Genomic DNA, 22777 nt, shown 5'->3' with positions numbered 1-22777 from the left:
CTTCAGTGACAAGAAAAATCTATTTGTGAACTTAGTATTTAAATAGTTTTTGAATTTTGTTTCCCCAAAGCACATACATTATATGGTCAGATGGAAAAACATTTATATAATGAGAAATTGTTAGATATCATACATACACAGTTGCCTAAAATTTATTTTCAAATATATTGCTGAATTGCTGTTAGTGATAGCAGTATTTTAAAGTTCTTTTTGTAGAAAACATTTTTCTTTTTTGCTCTTTACAAATCGGTCCCCTCACATGGTTGATTATAAATCTTGTTTTTCATTTTTTCCTCATATTAATTCATATGAACTACTCTTTATAAAGATGAATTTTAGTTTTTAAAACATTCTTCAATCATTAATAGGAAGAAGAAAATAATCTCATTTCCCAATTCACAAATTCTTTATGATATAATTTTACATTCACATGAAAATATCATTCTGTCCTTCATTGCTAAAGACATATGTACTCTCTGACTTCAGCAAATTTAGAGAAAGTATTGTTTCCTTTTTTTAGGAGGTCTCTAGTTTAAAGCTTCAGGGGAAGGTGTATTGTTACACCTCCTAAACCTTTTAGGCACATTCTTCACTTCTCTGTGCTTTACTTTCTTTATTTGTGCCATGTTTATGATAAAAAGGCTTATCTTACAGGGATGTCATAAAGATTAATAAGATAATACATGAGAGAACATGGACAGAGAAATACAAAATAGTAATCTTTCTTTGGTTTAATATCTAATTTTTAAGTGTTTATAAAATATGTCATTTATTTTAGTAAATTCTGCCAGGTTTTTTTTTTGGGGGGGTACTTCCCATGTGTAGGAACTCTAGTAGAAATCAATAGAAAAACTATATTTTAAGGTGTTTACATTTTAATGAAGAACACTGAATTACAATATAAGTGGTTAATACAAGTAATATTATGAGACCACCATGGTAGATCTCACTAAATCTGCATAGAGCAATCAGATAAAAATTCATGTGAATTTGTTGGATGAATAATGATTTACCTAGTTAAGTGTGTTTGACCTTAGTTATTTGAATAAGTCATGAAAGATAAATACTGAAGAACTATTTATATTGCAAATTGAAATGGGAGAATGTAGTAAAATTCTGACTAGATCTTATAATGGGGAAAAATATCCTAAAAATGTTACTGGGAATACTGACAGAACTGGAATATGAAATGTAGATTAGGTAATAGATTTTATCAATATCTAATTTCCTGAAATGTATCACTGTACTGAGCTTCTGCAAAAAAAAAAAAAAAAGATAAAAGAAAGTAAGGAAGGAAGAAAAGAAAGAAAGAAAATACTTATTCTAAAATATACCACTGAAATATTAAAGGAGTCAATATCAAATATCAAATATTTGAAAATTTGTGATACATTTGGTTTTTTCATGTATTCCAAAAATGATCTCAAAAGCAATCAGAAATATTTCCTGTTCTTCTCCAAGGAACTGGAAAGTGTCAAAAACTACTCTTAAAAGGAGTAAAATGGTGCACAAGAATGATGAAGTTTGTGGCAAAATGTTAAAAACAAATTACTGACCAAATATATAGGAGTTTATGTGTTATTTATGCAACTTTTCTGTGAATGTGCTGTCGCTTCAAAAGAAAAAAAATAGAGAAAAGGCTTACTTGGAATACAAGTTCATTAAGAGCCATTGTAAATATCCTAAAGGCTAAGTTCATTGGGTATTTAGCAAAGCCAACACTTAGAAAGCATCTGGAGCCCATGAAAGAGTATGATTAATTTGTAAGTGGAGGCTCGGCCTCGCTCAGTGGCGCCATGAGAGGAAAAGTTTGCAGGAGCGCTGCCGGGCCTCGCGCGACCTGACGCCCGCTCCCTCTGCGGCGCCTGGTCATGCCCAGGCCAGAGCGCCCGGCGGCGTCCTGGCCCGGAGCCTCCTCCTCCTCCGACCCCAAAGGGTCGCCTGGGGGAAACACCTTGGGGCTCCTCAGGCGGGTGGAGGAGCAAGGGTCCCAGGAAGACCCACGGTTAGTGCGGAGGGTCGGGGCGCATGGCGGGGCGCTCCGGAGGGCAGGCCCCGCGTGGCCCTGGCCCCCGCCCCCTCACCCCCCCCCTCCGCGCGGCCCTCGCCCCTCCCCCGACCCCCCCCCCCGCGCGGCCCTCGCCCCCCCGCCCCCCCCCCGCGCGGCCCTCGCCCCCCCCCCCCCCCCGCGCGGCCCTCGCCCCTCGCCCCTCGCTCCCCCCGCCCCCCCCACGCGCGGCCCTCGCCCCCCGCTCCCCCCGCCCCCCCCCGCTCCCCCCGCCCCCCCCCCGCGCGGCTCTCGCCCCCCCCGCTCCCCCCGCCCCCCCCCCCCCCGCGCGGCCCCCGCCCCCCCCCCCCCCGCGGGGCGCCCCGCTACCCCCATTGCGCAGGCCCAGCCGCCCCAGCGCGCATGCCCTGGGCTTGGGAGCGCTGCTGGCCCCCAGCCGCCCCTGTGATCCTGTTGGCTGCTGTCAGGTCCCAGCCGCCACTGGCTTTGCCGCTTGGACCTCTTGCGGCCGGGCGGTGAGTTTCCTGCGTGAGCAGCGGCGGGGGCGTTCTCCCGCGCAGGGGCGGGCGACGTTCCGCGCCCCCACTTTGCTGCGACCTTTGCGGGCTCGCCGGCGGGTGCGGTCGGTAAGCGTCTGCGCGGGGCGGAGGGACGCCGTGCTGCGGGAGGGAGAGCTCCGTGTCAATTTTTTTCTGACACCAAACGCGGCCGGAGTCTGTGGCGCGTGGGCGGTGAGCGCGGGGACCCCAGCGTGGCAGAGCCATGGATGGACCGGATCGGGGCCTTGGACTCTGCAAAAAGCTGTCGTCACAGTCGCAGCGAGACCGGGAGATGCGCTCCTGGGTCCGTCTGGGGGTTGGCTCGTCGGGCGGTGGGGCCGGCTGGACTCCGGCGCCCTCGCTGGCTTTGTCGTCGGGCTCCTAGGAGGAAGACAATGGGAAGCCCCTGTCCTCCGCCTGGTCCTGCCCAGACCCCCGCGGAGGAAGCGGAGCGAGTCCACCTTGGCCAAAGAGGACATCATCGATGGGTTTGCCAGGACCAGCTTTGTCCCTTTTGAAGGGCTGGAGGTAAGTGCCCCCTCCCCCACGTCTGCCTTTACGCACAAAAATTGGAAAAAAATGGTTTCTGTGTTCCTTCCAGAAACAGCACTGTTACTTGCACTTGGCTTCTGCTCCTAACTTTGCTACTCTGTATGTATTTAACCCTAAGCAAACTTCATAATCTTTTGTACCTCATTTTATTTTATTTTTTTTAAAGAGAGAGTGAGAGAGGGGGACAGAGAGAGAGAGAGAGAATTTTAACATTTATTTATTTTTTTCTTAGTTCTTGGCGGACACAACATCTTTGTTGGTATGTGGTGCTGCTGAGGATCGAACCCCGGGCCGCACGCATGCTAGGCGAGCGCACTACCGCTTGAGCCACATCCCCAGCCCCTGTACCTCATTTTAAAGGTGTTGAATGTATAGATTGCTACTACACCTTCCAGCAGTGGAAGTATGTGATTTTACAGATGACTGAATGCTCTGAATAAGATTAAGAAAGCTTTTTTTTTTTTTTTTTTTTTTACAGTGTCTACAGGTCAATCCAAAGTGCTGTAAGTGTCCTCAGCTCTTAGGTTGTTTGGTATCATTGAAAACTATAGTATGGAGTTGTTTTTTAAAATAGGCTCAAATTTTCACTTGTCTTAGTGTTTCACTTTGACTTGTAGTGATACCTACTTAGAACTTTAGGGAAGATGGGTTAACTAGTGCAGAGGATGACAAGATGTCTGGAAAAATCATTATTTGAAATACTCTCCAGATAAATAAATAAATATTCTCCCAGTATTAGGGATTGAACTTAAGGGTGCTCTTCACTGAGCTACATCCCCAGCCCTTGTAAGAATTGCTTTATTTTGAGGCATGGTCTTGCTACATTGCCCAAGTTGGCCTTGAATTTGTGATCCTCCTGCCTCAGCCTCCTCCATAGCTAGGATTGCAGGCATGTGCCACCATGCTTGGCACTCTGGTTATATTATTTATTGTGCTGCCATATGAATTTTCCACCTGTTCTTCTAACTAAACTTAATTGTGTGTATGTTTATATATTTATCTATTAGGGGATTCTATCTTAAAATGAAATAGCGGCATAAAAAGGAAAAACCACAAGTATTACAGAAAGTCTTTAAATAGATATTGGTTTTAGTTTTACCATGTATAACCTGTGTATCTTTGTGCAATTTATTCAAATCTCTGATCACCTGGCTCCTTGGATGTGAATTCGAGTGATAACATTGCTTATATTTCTTTATATCTATAGAGTAAATTCTGGCATTACTCAAATAAGAAGGGCTTAGAATTATAACTGTTGATAACTCCTTCAAAAAGATGTTCCAAGAAGTAAAATGGGCCTATGAAAAATTCTTTAAACATAAAGTCCTATCCACCTGTTCATCATTATTAATTGTTACTATTGTTAGGCTTTTCATGCAGAATGCATGCTACTTAATTAATATTTGGATTATCAGATATGAGTTTTAATTTGTGGAATATAGTTTTTCTTTAATGCTATCAAGACATATTGCATTAATATTTATTGGTACTATCTTTCCCTTCCTAGAGAAGTCCCTACATTATCATGATTTATTCAATTTATTGAACATTTATTTTAAATAAACATTTAAGAATGTATATTTGCTATGCTCTGCTTTAGCTATATCAAATTTTGACACACAGTGCTTTGTTTTCAATGTCATTGAAATTACATTGTGATTTTCTATAAAACCCTTGTTTTTTGTAAAAGAATGCTTTTGAAATTTATTCCTGTCCTAATTTTTTTTTATTTGCAATTGGTTTGTTGACAAAACCAGGTCATTTGTTTTATAGTTTGTCTTACTCAAAATTTTGGTAATGTATCCTTGTCACATGTTTCTTTGTCCCCTCTATTTCCTGAAATTTGACTATTAAATCTAGAGCCTTAATCAGGTTTTAGTGACACATCTCTGGCAAGAATATAGTAGCCAGGCATGGTGTAACTTGCCTGTAGTTTCAGCTATGCTGGACGCTGAGGTACGAGGATTGGTTGAGCCCAGGAGTCAGCCTGTACAATACAGGGAGACTCTGCCTCCAAAAAAATAGAGAAAAAAGAAAGAAAACTTCATAGGTATTATTTTTGTGTTACCATTAACTGACAGTAACATGTTATCATCTTTTCTAATGTTAGCCATCAACAATTATTGTCTGCATCTTAAACAGTAATTGATAAAGGACAAGAGTGTATGTAAACATTACTTTTAACTGTTTGTTGAGATATTTCTATAAAACAAACGCACTCATATCAGCAATTTGACTCCCCAGATCAAATTCAGTCAGAAGAGGTCATATGAAAATGGGATAATTTCTTTCTCTTTACTGGATGTTTTTTTTTTTAAATAATGGACTTGTTCTCTAGCATGAACATGATGAAGCGTTCTTTTCTTAGTATCATTATGAAAGCACAGAATGAAACTTATGTGATTGTTTCAATTATGGAATCATGACACCAAATTTGTTCAGATTTTTGCATTAGAAACCATCCTGAGTCCTTCTAACATAAACTCCAATATATTTTCATAGTTTTCTTAATTGTTTCAAGATCATCTTGTGCATTTTTATTACTATTATTATTATCAATATATATTATAAAAAGTATTGGGTTTTACTCTGACATTTCCATATATACATGTATCATATTTTGATCATGTCTACCCTCCATTCTACTTTCTCTTGCTCTTTGCCCACCCCCCAGTATCCTTCCCCCTTCCCAATAATTTTTTTTCTACTTCAATTCATCTCCTTCCCACTTTTTACCCTTTGAAAAAACACTAAGGAATGGTCTATTTGGATTTTTTTTTTTTGGTGGTGGTGGTGGGGAGGGGGGAACTAGGGATTGAAGCCAGGGGTACTTAGCCATTGACATCCCCTATTTATTTTTACTTTGAGACAGGGTCTCACTCAGTTGATAGGGCCTTGCTTAGTTGCTGAGGCTGGCCTTGAACTTTTGGTGCTCCTACTTCAGCCTCCCAAACTGCTGGGATTACAGGTATGCACCACTATGCCCAGCTCTAGTTGGATTTTATGGTAAATCTATTTTTAGTTTTTTGAAGAATCTGTAAACGGTTTTCCATACCAGCTATACTAATTTACATTTTCATCAGCAGTTTATACAGATTCATATTTTTTCCACATTTCAACTAGCATTTGTTATTTTATTTTTTGCTTTTGCTTTGGTTTGTTTATTTATATGACAAGAGCCATTCTGAATAGGGTGACAGGAATCTCCATGTAGTTTTTTGTGATTTATTAAGGCTAAAGATATTATTTTTACATATATTTGTTGTCTTGTATTTGTATTCTTTTGAGAAATGTCTGTTCAGATCATTGGTCCAGTTACTGATTGGAATATTTGTTCTTTCTGAAGATTAATTCTCTGTCAGATGAATAGCTGGCAAAGATTTTTCCCCATTCTATAGATTTTCTCTTCACTCTCTTGGTGGTTTCCTTTGCTGTGCAGCAGAGTTTTGATTTATTGTAATCCTATTTGTCAATTGTTGCTTTTGTTTCCTGAGATATCAAAGTACTATTCAGGAAATCATTGCATGTTCCAGTATTTTGAAGTGTTTCCTATATGTTTTCTTCCAGTAGTTTCAAAGTCTTAAATTAAGATTTTGATCCATTTTGAGTTGATTTTTCTTCAGGGTGATTGAAATCTAGTTTCAGTCATCTGCATGTGGATATCCAGTTGTCTTAGTACCATTTGTTGAAAAGGCTTTTCTCCAGTATATGACTTTTGGAACTTTATTGAGATCAGCTGTCTGAAGATACATGGGTTTATTTCTGGGTCCTCAATTCATTATATATATATATATATATATATATATATATATATATATATATATATATATAGAGAGAGAGAGAGAGAGAGAGAGAGATTGTAATGAAAATTGTATTATCTGTAAATAGGGAGATATATCTTATTTATGTTTATATTCTTTTTTTAATATTTATTTTTTTAGTTGTAGTTTTACATAATACCTTTATTTTAATGTGGTAGTGAGGATCAAACCCAGGGCCTCACATTTGGGCTAGGCAAGTACTTTGCTGCTAAGCCATAACTCCAGCCCCTTTATATTCTTTTTTTTTGTATCCATGGATATCTGTTTTTATGTCTATACCAGGTTTTTTTTAATTAAATAGCTCTGTAGTATACTTTATTTATTTGCTTGTTTAGTCATTTGTTTATTTAATTTTAGCATTACAATTCTTAATACACCTTTATACCATAATTTATCATATTTTTGATTGTATATAAGGTATGTTGACACCAAATTCACATCTCATATTTTGTATACTGATGAGGGTCTCTATAGTATATTTTAAAATAAAGGATTACAATGCCTACATCCTTAGTCCTTTTGCTCAGAATGATTTTGATTATTTGTGGTCTTTGTTCATTCCAGATGAATTTTAGGATTTGTTTTCTATTTCTGTGAAGAACTGTGAAAGATGTCATTGGTATTTTGATTGTGATTGCATTGAATCCATAGATCACTTTCAGTACTATGGCTGTCTTAACAATATTAATTCTTCCAATCCATGAACATGGAGGATCTTTACATCTTCTACTCTCTAATCTCTTTCTTCACTACTTTCCAATTTTCACTGTAGTAATCTTTCGACTCCTTGTTCAAGAAACACTGATTTCTTTCTCAGTCCATTCATTACTGATATATAGAAAAGCTATTGATTTTTGTATATTGATATTGTATCCCTACTACTTTGCTGAATTTATTTATCAGTTTTGAGTCCTTTGGTGGAATCTTCAGGATTTTCTCAGAATATAATTGTATTATCTGCAAATAGGGATAATTCAACTTCCTCCTCTCATATTTATGTCACTTTAAATATTTTTCTTACCTAATTGCTCTGGCTAAAATTTCAAGCAATGTACTGAATGAAAAGGTTGAGAATAGATACTCTATTTCCTGATTTTAGAGGAAATGCTTTCAGTTTTTCCCCATTCAGAATGATGATGGATATAGTTTTATCATATATAGCTTTTATCATAATAAGGTATCTTCTTTCTATATCTAATTATTCAGAACTTAATCATGAAGGACTGTTGAATTTTACCAAGGACTTTTTCTGCATCTATTGAGATGATCATGTGATGTTTATTCTTGATTCTATTTATGTGCTGTATGCTGTATTACATTTATTGATTCATATATATTGAGCCATCATTGCATCCTAGGAATGAAACCAACTTGATCATGATATATGCTCTTTTTAATGTGCTGTTGAATTCCATTTGAAAGTATTTTATTGAGGACATATATTATCTATGTTCATCAGGGACATTGGTCTATAGTTTTTTTTTGTTGTTGTTGTATCCTCATCAAGTTTTGGTAACTGGGTGATATATTGCAGAATGAGTTTGAAAGGGTTTCTTTCCATTTTAATTCATGGAATAGTTTGAGGAGCATTGGTGGTCGTTCTTTAAAAATCTGGTAAAAATTCATCAATGAATCTGTCTGGTTCTTATACTTTTTTGTTGGGAAACTATTTATTACTGCTTCAATCTCATTGCTTATTATTGATCTATTTAGATTTTTTTATGTCCTATTGGTTCGATTATGGTGGGTCATCTGGGCCCAGAAATTTGTTAATTTTTTCTAGAATTTCCAGTGTATTGGTATATAGTTTTACTCAATATTGCTAATGATCCTATGAATTTCAGTGATATGTGTCATATTATCCTTTTTTCATCTCTTTATTTGTTTGGTTTTTTTTTTTTTTGGTTTTTTAGTAGCTAAGTATTTGTCAATTTTGTTTATCTTTTCAAAGAACCACCTTTTAGTTTAATTGATCCTTTCTATTCTTGTATAAAATAAGTGGTTTTTATTTTGAAATTGCATATAGACACTGTCTTTTTCTTATAAGACTGCAAGTGCTCCTGCAACCCCTCTAATAAATAAGCACCACCCAACTTTTTTGAGGTCCAATGCTATTTCCAAACCACATGTTTCAAACATCCTGCCATCGGATGCACCCAAGAGGAGGTGTGCTCCATTGCCTCCAATGGCAGCATCTCAGAGTGCCCCTCAGGATCTTACAAACATACAGGAGAGGCCAGCTTCTTGTGTGCTGAAATCCACAAGTGTGGAGGAGACTGATAAGGTGGGTAGATTTGTTTTGTTTTACAGGATGAGACAAGGTTACATAACTTAGACCCCCAAGAAAGTTAGTAACAGTTATTAATATGTAATAACATGAATAAGTACTTAACTAAAATTGGTACTGGGAAAAGATTATATGTAGTTTGATGCAATGAAGAATAAGTTTGTATTTTAAGGAGCTTTTTTTTTCAAGCAAATAGCTGGTCTATAAACATTAAGTCTTACTTAATGCATATATTACAGATGAAAATGCTAATTTTCAAATGAAAATGTTTTTAAACAACAGTCTTTGTGCTAATTCATGGGCTTCTAATTTGTATGTCTTCTTTACCTAATTTTGAGATTCTGCAGAGGAAATACTGGTGTGTACCTAAAATCAATACTCTATTTTCTAAAATGAGCCTTTTAATAGAACATATTGTGATTACCTTTATGTGTTCTTATGTTCAAAGCATTGTTCTATGTGTACCTTTTCCTTTAAATTTTATTTTTATTCTTTTTCTTTATTGTCTTATTTTTACTCCCCCAATTATTATTGGTTCCCTTTAATCCTAAATTTGGGAATCTATTAGCAAACAGCTTTTTATGACTAAGCAATCTGAACATTCTTGCTTTATTCATGTGGAAGGTAGATGATTTTTCAAGTAAATGTGATTGAACATAAGATGATGTATTATGTTGCTTGTAATCACACAATGATTTTAATGACTTTGAGAGCAATTTTTATTTTGAAGTATTCAATACAACAGGTGGTCTTCTCATATATGGTTGAAGGATTTTATTTCCTCCTCAGAAATTTAGTAAATTCTAGCCTCAAGAAATGAACTCTTCCCATCACCTAATATGCATTTGGGTACTTTCTTAATTTAAAAAAAAAACCCAGCAACTTGATTATAGTTTTTTTTGTAAACTATCATGTGTGTCTTTAGAACATAGCAATTTGAATAGAAACACATCTTTAAAGAAATGCTTAATGAAGTTGTTACTTAGAAAATCAACTCTCTTATTTCTATTAAGACGTCTAATTTAATGTTTGTGGTGTAAAATCTCATAAGTCAAGAATTTTTTTCTGTGATGGAGTCATTTTTCTGACAAACTTTTCCAGAGTTACTGCTTGGTAGTTGAGTGAAGCTTTGCAAAAAAGGTGATCATTGAGTTCAGTCTTGAAATGAGTGTGGGAGTCCATCGGTCAGGTGGAGGACCCTGTCCAGAGATTCAGTTCCTGAATACAATAGCTTGCCTGGGTGTGTGCAAGGATCAGATTGAACCAGCAAGGAAATCTAGAACCAAGTTAGGGTCAGAGACTTCATTTTGTGCTTGTAGCTTCTTTGCATTTCTTCATAGCAAAAGCATTTTCAGGGTTTTTTTATACTTGTATTTACCCTGAAATTACATCCTAAGTGTATAAGTTATTATACTCTCAAGTAGTTACCAAAGCATCTTTTTCTGTATATAGAAATCATCATAGCCCCTGCTTATAAATCTTTCTTCTGGATTTCCTCATTTAATCCATTCCAGTGAAGTTCCTTTGTACTTGGATCCCCAGGAGGTCTAGGTTGTCTCTTAAAATTCTGGACTGTGCTACCAGTGACCTTACTGAAAGCTATTTCTTTTGATTCTCGCCCTCTGCTCTATGACCACTTGGTGCCCTCTGTTAAGTAATCTTTTTTTAGTATGTTGCCTTTGGCAAACTACACATCTTTATACAATTTTTGATTATTTTTTCTTTTGATCTGGACATCTGGATAGTTCTTTGGTGTATTGTTCAGCAGAACCCAGAATTTTATTTGTTTTTCCCTAGAGAAGCTGAAGAACCATTTTTTATTTATTCATTACAAAAGTGCATGTATGCACACACGTGAATTCTTGGTTTGCCTAGGCATCTTAGTGCCTTTTCCTTACATTCCTGGCCATATTTGATGTGAATAGTCACCCTTTGGTCCTGATTTTTTATCTTCTGCTGCATCTCACTGTGTACCTCCGTACCTTGCACAGATCCAGGAGGAGTCAGTTTTTGTTGTTGTTGTTTTTTTTTAGATGGGGATTGAACCAGTGATGCTTTATCACTGAGCAACATCAAAAGGTCTTTTATTTTTAATTTTGAGACAGAGTCTCGCTAAGTTGTTGAGGCTGGCTTTGGACTTGCAGTCTTCCTGCCTGAGTCCCTGGGATTACAGGTGTATACCATGGTACCCTGCTAGGAACCAACTTCTTATACTTTAACCACATCCTGTTTTTATTTTCCTTGTTGTCACTCTTTTACCCATTGTCTGAATTGGAGATACCTGAATTCATGATTCACTATGTTCACTCTACTCTTTAAGAGGCAGCACATCTGTTCTTTTGTTAAATCCCTGGGCTGATAATTTTCACTATGTGATTTTAATAGTGTCCCCCTAGGTCCAGGTCTTAAATAAATGAAGTCATATTTAAAACTAGTGTTTTGTGGATGTACTTATGGGTGTAGAGATGAGAGCATCTTAATTTTAAGTTAGACCCAAATCCACAGGTGAGTATGCCAATGATGAGTCCACAGAGAGGGCACATAAGGTGAAGACAAAGCAAAGGTGATGTCATGCTGCTGCATGCAGCTAAGGAGCACCAGCAGCCAGCAGAAGCCATGGGATCATGGCCTTTCCAACACCTTGATTTCCTTGATTTCAGATTTCTGGCCTTAGAAACCATGAAAGAAGAACTTTGGGTTGATCTAAGCTACTCAGTCATGGTAATTTGTTATAGCAGTTATAGGAAACCAATATATCAGTAACTCCAATTGTAACTCCAATCCTGGTATTCTTCTGGTTGTACCTTGACCTCACTGTTACTTAGTGACTCATTACACGAATAAATCAACATATTTAAAACCAAAATCATTTTTTCCCTCCTAGACTGAAAAGCTAAAGATCATTTTTTAGTTTTTTCCTTATTCTTTCACATCTACTTAGAAACCAATTCTTCACATAGTCACCCTTCATAATGTCCTCCATTTCCTTTGCTGAAGTCATTCCTAGGAAAATACAGGCAGAGTAAGGTGAGAAATAGTATTGAACTTATCCTCAGGATGCTCTAAATGGAGCAAGCTGCCACATTTCTATTTGTTAATTATCATTTCCCAGTTCAGAAACCTCAGTTTGCTGTGATTGATTTTCTGGGTCTCAAGTTTCTTTACAGACTGATCATAACTTTTAAACTTTTAATCCTCATCATTTTCAGGATGCTTTTAACTCTGACCACAAGATTTGACTTACTGTCTCTCATGTGAAATCCTGCTTCCTTTCCTTTCATAATTGAATGGCCCGATTGCAGGTACAAAAGTGCATGTATGCACACACATGAATTCTTGGTTGCCTAGGCATCTTAGTGTCTTTTCCTTACATTCATTCCTACTATCCCATTCAGTGGATCCTGTTTTTTTTTTTAACTTAATGAAGAATTTTTTTTTCAGATTTTATCATAGAATACTTTTTACTTTCTCTTAACATGTCTCCCTGTGCCTTTTTATTTTTTTATGTATATGTTTAGGTAGCATGTTCATATATTACATAATGCTAAAGATAAAAAGGGGAATACAGTGAGAATCATCATTTTCTGCTTTGTCCTCAACTAAATTCTTCTGCCCAAGGCAACCAATATTGACAGTTCAAGTCCCTTTCAAGAGCTAATGAATGTATGCAAATTCAAGTCAATACTCATACTACCTATTGTTCTTTTCCCATGGTCATGTGCTACCTATACCATGTTATTCCTCACTTTTGGTACTTAATGATTCATTTTGGATATCCTTATTAGAACATAGAGGGCTTCCCTTGTTTAAAGATTGAATAATATTACATTGATGGATATAACAGGATTTACTTACCCTGTCATCTAAAGATAAATATTAGGGTTAAATTGTTATTGTTTAAAGCGTAAAGCTCTGTTAAATTTTCCTTTTGTCCTCTTCCAGCTATAGGGCAGGAATTGTATTCTCCAGCAAAATCCTATAACACTGTAGGTATTCAAGAGAATTGGTGGTATAGTACAGAGAATTGACAAACATTAATAAGTAGAGCTTCCACATATCCAAGTATATTATATACAATGAGAATTTGTCATATCACAAAATTTTAGTATATATTTCAGTTTTGTATTTGTTGAATTTTCTGAAACACTTGGATAACATAGGTTGCTTATATTTAGTTTTATGGTAACTGGACCACGTGGCTTTTAGAAATGTTTTCTTAGGCTTTTATAGAAAATCCAGAATTTTGACAACCTTATATTTAAAAATCAAGGATGAACACCTAAAACATTATATTATGTATTACACTGTGCATATAAATATAATTAACCATTGGATTGACATTACTTATATACAGACATTCAGAAAATTCAGCAAAGCATATCAATTACTTAGTTTACTGATTACTTGCTGAGGCTGGTCTTAAACTTGCAATTCTCCTGCCTCAGCCCCCTGAGTTACTAGGATTACAGATGCCACCACTCCTGGCTGAACTTTGAATTTTAAAAAGTCACTATTTTATGTGATTGAAAGTACAGGCATGTTGGGGAAAATGTAACTGGAAGAAAAAATATTTGTACAAATCTGTTCTTAAGTATGCAGAGAATTTTAGATACACTTATGTCCTATGATTTTCATTGTCTGTGATGCAAAATAAGCTACAAGGGTGCACTGTTTAACAGAAGTACAGTGTTGCAATATTTTCCATTTTTTTTTCTTCCAAACTATACTAAAGCAGAAAGCAAATATTGGAAATATTTATGTGATATTAGAAATACAAATGCTTACTTTGTATGAGTAAAGTGACAGAAAATAAGTAAGAGAGATAAATACCAGTAATGTCTGACAGTGATTTATAATTAGCAGTTTTATCCATTTTGAGCTTTGAGTTCATTTTAGTGTTCTTTTAAAGTCACTAATACTATGTTTCCCACAATCAAGGCTTACCAATAAGTTAGTTCAACTGTATCTTGAAAAAAATTGTCAAACATATCTCTTATATATTTTTTTGGCTGCCCGTATTTAATAATTTGCCTAATTCCTCTAAGACATTTCTCAATATCGACAAATTAAGATATTTGGATTGTGTTTTTAGAAATTGTACTGAAATTATTCACATTACAGGCTGTTGATTTTCTGAGCTGATTTTGGAAACTGATTGTGCAGTTTCCAAAAAGAATTCATAAAAGTTTAAAATTAGTAAAATAGTCTAAATTTTTCTTGGAATAGGTCTGTACCTAAAATTTTCCCCATTTAAGACTGTATTTTATAGAATATATATTTCACTGTCAATTTCATGTCCTTAAATTTTTCTGTACTTTTTTCCCATTATTTCAGGCTTCATGTCATTTTCCCTATAAAGGTGGAGATATTCCTATCTACAAAAATGTTCATTTGAAAAGAAAAACTTTCCAATTAGAATTTTTCTGGCAGTTTTTAATGGAACTTTTGGAGCATTTTGTGCTTCTAATGATTCAAAATGTCAATTCTGTGACAAAATATAAAATATTTGACTCATTCTCTTATTTATGCAAACCATATCCCATGCATTAGTATAGAAAATATATACAGTTGTATATAGTAAGACCAACATGTGTGAAACAGGAAGTCAGAAATGCAGTGACTTGACTTAAATTGAAAGTGACTTATAATTCTGGAACTAAAACTAAGTTCAGAAATCTAGTTTCTGCACTGTATGTGCAGAAACTAGATTTATTACATTAGAAGAAGAGGTAAAAAAGTTGAATTTGTGGATAATCTTGACTCAGAATTCATAGAACCTTTGGGAGAATTTTTCATTTGACATATTTGGTGTGTCTTTGCGGCTTAGAGCTATGTGTACACAACACCCAACAGCTTTTCCACTGACCACTAACATGATATGCCATTTTCTTGGGATATTGAGTTGTGACTGAAAACACAGTTGGAATAATCTCTAGTGGATATTTCATTTTGTCTCCTTTTGCATTCTGCTACAAACACTCAAAGATTGAGCAGTTGAGACTTTTGACATCTAGTATTATGCAAGTGAAATTTAATACCTAGAGTATTCATTTTTAATAAGTAACTTAATTTTTTCAAAATATGTGCTGTCTTCATCTTTTACTCACTTTTATATCAATGGCTTACAAGCAGATGATGTATCTGCTTGTATGAGTAGGTATATATTTGTTTTCATTTTACTTAATTGATTTTAATCCTACTTTTCAACAGAGTAATTAAGGTTGTACTCTTCTATATATAAAGTTTGTATTTGTAGTCTTTAAGAAATATACTGTTTTTTAATCCAGATCATCGGGTAACATTTTATTTTCCCCTCCACTCTCCTCTTATCATATGGAAAGTGGACCACACACATCATTCTACAATTGCCTGGGAACAGTGGTTACCATGGCATTTGCAGTTTGATACATCAAATACAGCTGTCTGTACTTCCAAAAATATGGCTGGTTTCAGTAGAGAAATGCACTGGCACAATATATTTAATCTTTCCCAGATATAAAGCATATTTTGTTATTGTGGTTTTCATAAGGTTCATTTCAAGGGTCAGAATAACAAAAGCAATGGTGAATGCTTATATTATTGACTATTAATATTACATATCAAGTTTAAAGAATATTACCCAGTTAATGTCCACAATAACCCTCTGTATCACTACTTTTTAGTTTTCTGCCCAGTTTACTTCTGACCGAAATGTAAAAAAAAAACTATGCTTATTATAAATTTAAATTTTAAATAAAAATATTATTCAAAGAACAATGGGTTGTGGGATTAATGTGGATTTCTCTTCCTTATCTATTAATATGCAAAAAAGTTGTTTCTCTCTAAAATTGCACAAGATATTCATAAAACCATATTGAAAACCATCAGTGTTAGGAGGCTTTCTTGACCAATCCTTGTGGTTCAAAGTTCGCTTAGCCTGTCTGCCATGGGAGAGATTCACCTTTCAGTGGTAATTGGTTTGTGATAACAGAGGCCAGGGCAGAGAGAAGTGGGCATCTTTCCTAGAATGATGGTGATAAGCTTATAGAGGTGGGGCACTGTCTGGAATGAAGCCAGCTATACATCTTTGGTGCATTTTTTGGAATCAACTGAATTGGCCCCAGTTTGTTTACCTGTTGGTGTTGCATATTCCCCTACCCTGTCCCTAGAAAGACTTCTGCTAAAATGATAACAGAAGACTAGAGTTAACACCATTCCCTATCTTTAAGCTTGATCATGGGTTCTGCGCTCTTCTGGTTCATCCTGTCTTTTCCCCACAAGATATACTATTGAGAGAGGCCCTCATCTTTGGTCTTTAACAAAATGTAATAAGCAAAGTTTTCTCAATAACAAGAATTGGTTGTATGCTATCACACAAAATTGTAGGGCTTATGAAATGAAAGTGCATGTTGCTTCAAGAGAAGTGTAAAAACATTTTCAGGTCATAACACAAGTTGAAAAATTTGTAATTTATTTCTTCTTTGCATAGAGAAGGGCTGGAAAAAAGAAGTATATTGTGGCAGAACAGGAATTGTCGTGGTTTGGAGTATGGTTACATTCTATTCTTGGGCCTATGATTTTTTTTTGTCCTTGTCATTTTCTTTTCCATCATCATCTTCATTGAATTTCTCTGTGGCTTGGTTTTCTTCTCTGTAGAATAAGGTTTTGTAACTGTGTTCATCAAAGTGTCTTCCAGCTCTAGTATTGTAAAATTATTTTGATCCTTTTATTGTCTTTTAAAATTGGATGAAAGGGCTTTGTTGTGGGAAGCTTTGATCAGTGGTAATGAGATGGTGATGCCTACTTCAACTCTGTGAGGATTTATGAAACCTAAACTACAGAAACAACTTAAGACATTGAATAATGGACATCTTTCTCCCTGGACTCCTGAAGGACCACGTGGGTATCACTAAAAAGTGCTCAAAGACTTAGTTTCATGAAGATGTGTTCAAGTTAATGAAGTTGCTTAGATATTCAAGTTAATGAACTTTAATATTTCATACTATCTCATAGTATTTACAAGGAATATATAGCTGGCAAAGAATAATGTTGATCTGTACCTTAAAATATATATATATATATATATATATATATATATATATATAATTTATAATAATTTTACAGGATTTCTTAGGTTCTCTCTATTTACCCCGATCCTCCCCACATGTGAAAATAATATTGTAAACAGATAATTTAAAAAACTCCTAATAGATACATTAAATAACATTATTAAAATTAGGCTACTGTTTATATGCCTTAATTGATTTTTTTCTTTTTGTGTTCTTTTCTAGAATGCATTGATTCCAGTGACCCACATCTTATGATTCACCTAATGATTAATAAGTGACCTAGTAACTAGTGCAAAGCTAGTCCTCAGCTAGTCATCAGTCTTTTGAACATTATTTAATTCTGTTTTCAACTTTTATTTAGTTTCATTTGAACCAGTGAATTTTGATTTGGATGAGAATTGTGGGACATTAACGATCTGGCCTGGTTTTCAACCTGACGTTGCCCTTTTTGCTAGAGGATTCTGTTTTTTCCTTGTAGTGTTTCCCTTTTCACAGAGCACACGGTTTGGTGATGTGTGTTTCTATTACAGGTGCAGTGGTCACTAATGGCAGACAGACTTATCAGTAGCTTTAACTAAATTAAATAATTGAATATCTCTAATGATTAACCATAACAGTTTCTCCTGGTAAATAGAAACCTATTTTCTCATATTGTAAACCCTTTAGACTTAAAATAATTAAATTTTAACCACTGTTAAATATATATGTATGTATGTATGTGTGTGTATATATATACACACACATATATAATTTGACCAAAGGAAATGTATCCTGGTTATAAAAGGTAAACATTTATAAATTATTCTTTATTTAATTCTTCATGTAAACTTCACCTGTTAGATTGTTCAGATTTATATACTCTAATGCATATTCACGTACTCATCACCAGCATTTAACAAACTAGTGTTAATTATTTAACTTTTATTAAAGTCCTTCATGGTATGATGAAATAACTTGAGGTGATTAAAGGTGGAGAATTTTAGAACAGCGAATTCGGCTTATGCAGCAGACTAAGCACAGGTTCCTGAATATTGAACACTGTTGGGTTTTAAAGTTGATCATAACTGAGATTGATTCCAATAGGACCCCCAATTTCACTTTCACCAAAGAGAAAGGCAGTCATAAATATTTCCTTTTTTAAATATCCATACTTTTCACTTTAACCTTAATAACTATCATGTTTTTACTTTGTTTACGGAATACCTTCACATGTCATGTAATAACAGCTGATAAATATGGAACATGTACTGTGTACTAGGCACCATTTTATATATGCTGAGATCATTTAAGGATCACAGCACCTTTTAACATAGATATGGTTACTTTTTATAGATGAGGAGACTGAAGGTCACAGAGACAGTAAATGACACATTTCTTGGTTCTCCCCCTAGTGTTGACCCCATAGTCCATTTTGGGGATCACCATTATGGTGAGCTATTTTCCAACATAAAAAAAAACTTCTATGAACCTCCCTCTGGTTCACACTAGGTGATTGAATTCTGATCAGTGCAAAAGTACAGTTACTTGGAGACTATTGGGAGCACATCCTGAAGGACACAGGAGAATATATTCTAAATGGAAACTTGTGTATTACTTAAAGAACTGTCGTAATTTAGGAAGTCTGCTTTCTTGGCTACAATCTAACCAAGAAGTACTAAAGGGTTTTAATGTAAATACTCCATTTTTCCTGCAGACTTTCACCCAAGAAGAGGATATGTTCAGTAGATACAGACCATCTTTTCCTCAAGACCAAGTACTCCTCTAGGTTTTCTTAGTAGTGATATTTTAGTCAACCTCAAAAAACTTCAAATTTGACTTTTAGTAACTTTGTTTGGCTGTTACCTTGGCTGACTGAAGCTCTTTTCTGAGAGTCTCTTTTTATAAAAACAACTAACCTCTTCTGTATCCCATAGGACGACTGAAAATATAAAGCTATTTTTTAAATGCTATTACTGGTGTTACATCTCAAAATTTACATTTCTATTATTAATCTTGTGTTGATTAACTAATCTCACAATTCTTATTAATTCAGAACTCCTGCTTTTGGATCATCTTATACTAATTGTTACATTTATATTTTGTCTCTTTATTTAGCAAGTTTTCACTATTAATTATAAGATGGAATCTAGTTATGACAGGCACAAGTTCTACCTCATATCAATTAGTAAGAATCATGTCTCTCCTAATGTCCTTGTTCTGAGGGTCTGTGGTTCAAACTGCAACTCTAGAAATGTACGCCCATTTGTACCAGTGTTTTGTAGAATGACTATACCATATATGCTTCCCAAGGTATCCATAGCTTTGCATTCCATCAATTGTCTTCATAAATGCTATTTATTTATTCTGACAAGTTTTAAATTCCTTGTTCATAGAAATATACATATTCTGTACAAAAATGCTAGCTTATTTTAGGATCTCCAGACTGATAAATATATGAATATGTGGGTATTCTGTATTTGAGTTATGGATATGTTTACATGAATTTGTGAGTATAAAAATTCCTCTATTTTTAAAATTTCTATGCTGTCTGCTTTACTGTATTATGAAAGTCTTTAGCTCTTAAACACTATTGTCTGTGAAGTTCATATCATGACTGCTTTTAGCATGTAATAGGTGAGATTCATAAGTGACAGTGATTGAGAATATGGCCTAAGGTGGAAGTATTTTTATTATATACCTCATGAAAGCAATCAGTCAAAACATGAGAAAGATGAAACTAAGGAGGAAGATCAAAGATGTCATTCCTTGGTGTGCTTTTACTGCATTGTTACTAATAAACCAGGTCTGCAGTGATAGTGATGCTTGAATAAGGCTAAACTGAAGTCAGTTTCTCAAGAAATAACATCTTTAGATTTTTAGAGAAATATTTTAAAATGTTCTTTTAGCATTTAACCACTCCTTGAGTTTCTCTGAATTTGCTAATACTATGAGAGATCAAGTGAAAGTTTCAGACCACAGAGGCATTATAATCTACTCAAATCAGTATTTACTGCTAATTCCTCACTATGTTCTATATCATCTCTTTATTACTGAGGATCCTTCTCTTGAATTATTTTAGAGGTCTGTTGGGGATCCATCCCATGACCTCCCAGTGGGGGATGATCACGATAGTTAATTAGAATTGACTTTAGTGGTTCAGAATCAAAATATGAGTTTGAGTGGCAGGTTTTCTTTTCTTGTTAGATTATTAGAGGTTTGAGTTCTGAAAGAAGGAACAGCGTAATATGATGGCAAGGGCTAGCTATAACTATATATCAACTGATATGGTAGAAGTTTAATATTTGGGGGGATGATGAGATCACCAGCCACCTTATCTCTCCTTCCTTAAGAGGAATTATGAATGAGGGGTTTGTATAGTATAGAATCTGCCATGTAGGCTTGTGTTTCTGTCTCTGTAGTGATCCATCGTTGTCTTTAGTATCTCACACAGTTGGCAATGATGATAGTTTTTAAATCATTTTTTTTTCTTTTGGGGCAGGTTTTTTTCCTCTGGCAGAAGTATTAGAAAGTTATGAAATAGTAAATTCGTCACTTTTTTCTGGATGTGTAGCAAAGCACAAAGACAGGGAACTTCTTATGTATTGGACTATTTTGCTTGGATGTACTTACATGGTCCTGTAAGAGTGGAATGACCCAAATTTACACAAACATCTAGTCCACGTTTATCAAGACTTCTTACCCATGAAGAAGAAAATACAGAATTCATTTTCCACTCACTTAAATATTTATTGAGAAACTTCTGTATGCCAAACAATTGTACCAGAATTACAGCAATGAGCAAAATAGAAAAACAAGTTCCTGCCCTTATAGCCAATTTCAGTGGAAGCAGATAATAAACCAGTAAATAAGCCAAAAGCTGTTAAAGGCTTATAGTAAAAAAGTAAAGCTTGGAAATGGGATAGAAAATTTTGGAGTCAGGGAGGAAGGCATTGAAAGTGACATGTGAGAAATAACCAGAAGGAAATGAGGGAGAGAAACATTAAGCTATCAGAAGGAAGAATGTTCTAGGTATAGGAACAGCCAGGGTAGCCATCCCAGGAACTCTCCAGGCACCATGAGAGGCAGCAAAAAAGCCATTGTGACTGGAGTGAGCTATTCTGTCCTTGCAGATGGTCAGAGACATATAGGAACCAGGACATCAATTAAAAGGACTTAGATTTTCTGTGCCAATTGGGAAAATACTAGAAGGTTTTGAACAAAACATCCTAAAGTAACTTACACACTTTAACAGGATCTTTTCTTCCTGCTATGTTGAGGAAAGACAGTAGGCATTCAGTGTACAAGCAGAGCCCTGTTAGAGTGTTGTCAATGATTCAGACTCTATGGTAGAAGTCAAGCTGATGCTCAGTGTCTTTTAAGGGAGGAGCCAACAGGGTAGATTTGTTATGGATGATGAGAGAGGAAATGACAGCAAATAGAAAAATGACTTGCTCTTTGCTGAGATAAAGACCATGAGAAGTACAGGGTTTGGGTAGAAGGAAGAAAAGGAATGACTGCTAAGATTTCAGGTTTAGACGTGCTAAGTTGAAGTGTCCTTGCCATGGAGACCAAAACAGGTCATCAGATGGAGTAGACATGAGTTTACAATCATCAGCATGTATATAAAACTTACAGGTAACAAATCATCAAGAAAGTGTGAGTATAGATATTAACAAGAATATGGCCAGAGTTCTGGTGACACCAATGTTGGTCAGAAGATGAAAACTAATGCACCAAAAAAGCAGAGCAACCAGAGTATGGATCTGTTGAGAGTGAGAAATGTGGTGTTCTGGGTAAGAAAAAGCACTGCAGAAGGGAGGTCATGTGTGTTTATTGCTGCTAACAGGTCCAAAAAAAAAGAGTTCTGAGAGAAATGACCACTGATTTATTTGTGGTCAAGGTCATTGGTGATTTTGATAGGAAAAGTGTTAATGGGTCAAGGGTTGGTAAAAGTTTAATTGGGAAACTCAAGTGGGAAAAGAGAAATTGCAGAAATAAAGTATGAACAATTCTAAGTTTTGTTATAAGTCAAAGAGCAAAGATGGTGTGGCAGTTGGCCAGGAGGCATCAATCTGCCTGAGGAGGCAGGATAGTCCTAGGTTCTGCAGACATTCACCTGCCAGGAATGTGAGCAGTAGCCACTTGTAGTCTGTGACCTCAAGGACCTTATCTTGGGCAAATATAAATTCTTGAAACATTTTCCACTGATACACTGGTGCTAAAAAGAGATAGATTAACTAAGACAGCTATTAGTGTACCAGTACTCTTCTCCTTTTAAAACCTTACTTTACATTCAATAATTTCTCTGATTCTTCTGTAAAAGTTAGTTTTTAACTGTATTTCTCAAAAGCCTTTTACATTTCAATTTGTTATTTTCATATTTGTCCCCTGTCCTAGTCTAAGTTAATTGGGGAGGGATATATTTTATTTTTCCTTATATTTTACCTTACTTCTGCACAGATTTTCTTTGTTCCATAACTATTTTTTTAATAAATTACTATTGTGCTTCATTTTGGTAGATGATGGATTTGTTTTAAAGATCA

The 22777-nt window shown here is 35.6% G+C and overlaps 1 protein-coding gene across 7 annotated transcripts in view; it reads left to right on the top strand.

The window, feature by feature from the left end:
* Window positions 1–2433: 2433 nt before the first annotated feature.
* LOC120884417 (uncharacterized) overlaps window positions 2434–22777 on the top strand; it is a 97916-nt gene continuing 77572 nt past the window's right edge. For 5 of the 7 annotated variants that reach the window (XR_013432590.1, XR_013432589.1, XM_078035959.1 and 2 more), the window contains exon 1: window positions 2434–3075. The gene's annotated coding sequence lies outside the window, so the exon portion shown is untranslated. The remainder of the gene's footprint in view (window positions 3076–22777) is intronic. The other 2 variants (XM_078035957.1, XM_078035960.1) reach the window with 2 other exon arrangements.

The sequence above is a fragment of the Ictidomys tridecemlineatus genome, unplaced genomic scaffold, assembly GCF_052094955.1.
Source record: "Ictidomys tridecemlineatus isolate mIctTri1 unplaced genomic scaffold, mIctTri1.hap1 Scaffold_1389, whole genome shotgun sequence".
Lineage (NCBI taxonomy): Eukaryota > Metazoa > Chordata > Mammalia > Rodentia > Sciuridae > Ictidomys > Ictidomys tridecemlineatus.
Note: the sequence above shows the minus strand (reverse complement) of the source record. Positions and strands in the feature narration are given on the sequence as shown.